Source organism: Schistocerca cancellata, chromosome 3 (genome assembly GCF_023864275.1).
Source record: "Schistocerca cancellata isolate TAMUIC-IGC-003103 chromosome 3, iqSchCanc2.1, whole genome shotgun sequence".
Lineage (NCBI taxonomy): Eukaryota > Metazoa > Arthropoda > Insecta > Orthoptera > Acrididae > Schistocerca > Schistocerca cancellata.
Window position 1 is genome coordinate 359341248 of NC_064628.1, and position 3790 is coordinate 359345037.

The following is a 3790-nucleotide window of genomic DNA, read 5'->3' on the forward strand; positions in this document are numbered from 1 at the left end:
GAGGTTCGCCATTCAGAAGGATCACTTCGGTGTATTCTGCAAACTTGCACTCATCCGTGTTGCTCTGACACTCGCAGACATGTGAGTGAGAGTCAGACCAGGTCAGAGTGTCAAGACAGGCGACAAACGACTTCGGCCGATCCAACGTAAGCACACCCACAATGACTACCCTGTTACATACCTACCTATCACACTGGTGTAGCGCGGAAACGTTACGTTTCCGGACACGGTTTCCTATTCAAAATATTATCTACTCACTCCCCTCTACAAGTTTGAACGGGAATTTCCGAATAGCCCGAATGTAAAAATGTACTTTTTGAATCATCAGTATTTTGACGGGTTTGATGCGGCCCACTACGAATTCCTCCTCTGTGCCAGCCTCTTCATCTCACAGTAGCACTTGCAACCAGCTTCCTCAATTATATGCTGGATGTATTCCAATCTCCGTCTTCCTTTACAGCTTTTGCCCTCTACAGCTCCCTCTACGAGTAATACCATGAAAGTCATTCCGTGACGTCTTAACAAATGTCCTATCATCCTGTCCCTTCACCTTGTCAGTGTTTTACACACACTCCTTTCCTCTCCGATTCTGCGCAGATCCTTCTCATTCCTCACCTTACCAGTGAACCCTTCCCGTCTCCTCTATATCTCTTTTGTTACGCAATGTTCCCTTTAACAATAACCTATGAAACCTTCCCTCAGGATTTCTATTTCTTGCTTAATAATAACAAATGAAATCTTCCCTTTGAAATTTATTCTCTTTTTCAATCTTCGCATACAGATTTAATTGGTGCTTATTAAAAGTGATTTTCTGATTATTTCGACGAAACATAGAATGTGTCGTCGTCGTGGCCCTCAGTCGTTACCTGCAATAACCCAAAACTGATCCTTACCTTTTTTGCTGTTTCTGGATCGCCATCTGACTGCTACATCGAACTGCGACATGAATATACTTACTCTGTTTTACTATACTTCATTAGCTGCTGGTGGGTTGTCATAATAAGTGGCTGTATTTATTACCAAAGCTGACTTTAATAGCAAAGCTGACGTTATTCTATAATTAATTTTACTGAAATTACGTAATTCATAGTTAAACTTTTTCGTGACAACAATAAAATTTTGCAGTTTTATGTTGATGGTTTTTGGGATGGATTATAATTAGAAATGCAATATTGCTGGCAAAAGTTAATTGTATTCTGAATGAAATGATTTTACAAACGTTCACATGGGACTTACTTCTTACAATAATCTTACAGCTAGCATTGCGCAAAAATACCTTCAGTAGTCTGAGTTTCTCAAAAAAATAATTCAATAATATTAGTTCCTCTTATGATAATAGTTAGCTGATGTCTCTGTACATCCGTTTATAATCTCTTGTAAATCATAGCTGGTGGCTGGCAGGCACACCGCTCCTCGCAACCTCTCGCTTCAGGCCTGCTACCGACTCGCTTCACTTCTCGCGTACTACTGACTTCCTACGAACGCTAAAGTGCGGTCTCTCCCACCAACAATGCTTTCTGGTGCAGACAGTCCCTGCTACCATTACAAAATATATCAATGCGCGTTCTCTCCCGCTCTTTTCGTAAAATGTATCCATACGCGGTCTCTCCCGACCTTTTTAAAATTATATCAATGTGCGGTCTCTCCTGCCAACAATACTTTGGTGCAGACATTCCCTGCTACTACAATTATTTCCAACATGACAAATATTAATTATTCCTACGTAATCCTATTAATAAAATATAAACATCTTTCATAAATTGTGGTCTGACAATAGAAATATACACGTCGTACACCAGTCCACCTAATTTTTAACATTCGTTTGTAGCACCACGTCTCAAATGCTTCGATTCGGTTCTGTTCCGGTTTTCCCACAGTACATGTTTCACAATTGTACACTGCTGTGCTCCATCGTACATTCTCAGAAAGTTCTTCCTCAAATTAAGGCCTATGTTTGATACTGGCAGACTTCGCTCGGCCAGGAATGCCCTTTTTGCCACTGCTAGTCTGCTTTTGATGACCTCCTTGCTCCGTCGGTTTTTGGTTATTTTACTGGCTAGGTAGCAGGATTCCTTAACTTCATCTACTTCCTGACCATCAGTCCTGATGTTAAGTTTCTCGCTGTTCTCATTTCTACTACTTCTCATTAGTTCCCTCTTTCTTCGATTTACTCTAAGTCCATCTTCCGTACTCGTACTGTTCGTTCCATTCAGCATTTCATGTGATTTTTCTTCACTTTCACTCAGGGGAGCAGTGTCATCAGTGTAAAAATATAAAAGCTTTAATTTTTTGTGGTGGGAAGGTGGGGGGGGGGCGGGGGTGTTATGAAGGCTCCACTCCGTCCCCCTGCTACATCCGCGCCTGCGTCGGAGAATGGAGCGTCGCTAATGACTGAGTCGATGGCTGCCGGCACACAGGTGGGAGCGTGCGCACAATCAGCGCCGGCTAAGAGGTTAATGGCCGAAAGCGGCGCGGCGGAAGCGTGCGTCTCCGCGTGAGAGGATGAATGGGCGCCGCTCGCAGCTGCCCACAGGCCGTGCGCCCCACAGCAGCCCTGAATGGCCGACTCAATGGTGGGCAGGCAGCGGCAGCGGCCACAGGTGCCGCTAAACTTAGCCGCCCGCAAATAGCCCCGGAAACGGACCAGGTACAACCACGCACGCCATCTGCCGCCTCCAGCGCGTTCTCACCTCTCCTCTGCCGTTCACACACTTTGAGACCAATCTCTGCGCTGCATCTCGCCGGATGAGCTGTCGCGTCGCAGCGCCTGTGACCGATCAAGACTGGGTACCAACAGTCTCGTTCAGTCACTTTTCAGCATATGCAACAGAAACTTTACTGGTCTCTGTTTGCACGTGAAAGTGTCGTGGTACAGAGTGCGTGAGCGTATAGCGCTCTTGAAGACCCACTATGCGAACAGTAACAGCCCAACTGCGGAAGGAGGAAGTCTGTGACAGAGTTAAAGCTGAAGACAACCGCTCCAATTACGCTCACAGTGAAGAATTTTATTCGCATGTTTGAGAGAACGGGTGATGTTCGTTATGACAGTGTTGGCAATGTCGGTCGTCGAAAACAACTGAAAACATCGAGAAGACACGCGCTGTTTCAAACTAGCCCCAGGAAATCGATCAGACGAGGTGCACAACAGGTGGGAATCAACCAGGAGACGCGCTATATTGAAGACCTAAATATCTCCCCAAACAAAATTCAAACCCATGAACCATTAAGCCCTGGGTCATGGAACAGCGGCTGTATTTCGCGAACAATATTGTCCACATAATTGACGAACGGCACTTTAGTGTTAATACGGTTTGGTTTAGCGATGAAGCCCACTTTCATTTGGATTGAAATGATAATTAAATCAAGACCCTAAGCTGTCGACAGGCGTTGATACTCATTAACGGGGACAGTTGAAAATGTGTGCCCCGACCGGGACTCGAACCCGGAATCTCCTGCTTACATGGCAGACGCTCTGTCCATCTGAGCCACCGAGGGAACAGAGGATAGTGCGACTGCAGGGACTTATCCCTTGCACGCTCCCCGCGAGACCCACATTCCCAACATAATGTCCACACACTACATTCGTAGTGCCCTTGCCCATTACACTTACTACTCGCGGCAGACAATCTTCCCGAGTCCCGTAAGAGTTCGGGCAATGCGTGTGCATCGAGCACAGAAGAAGGAGGTCAATGGCCGGTTAGCCTTAACTACATAAAGATGGTATTTTTCTTTCGGACATGTCCGAAAGAACAGATACCAACTTCATATATTCATCTGGACTGGTTCGTCA

General features: G+C 45.6%; 1 non-coding gene across 1 annotated transcript; it reads right to left on the minus strand.

Annotated features, from left to right (window-relative positions):
- Positions 1–3421: 3421 nt before the first annotated feature.
- Positions 3422–3495, minus strand: Trnat-ugu (transfer RNA threonine (anticodon UGU)). Its single transcript has one exon. It is a non-coding gene; the product is annotated as a tRNA-Thr (tRNA).
- Positions 3496–3790: the final 295 nt, after the last annotated feature.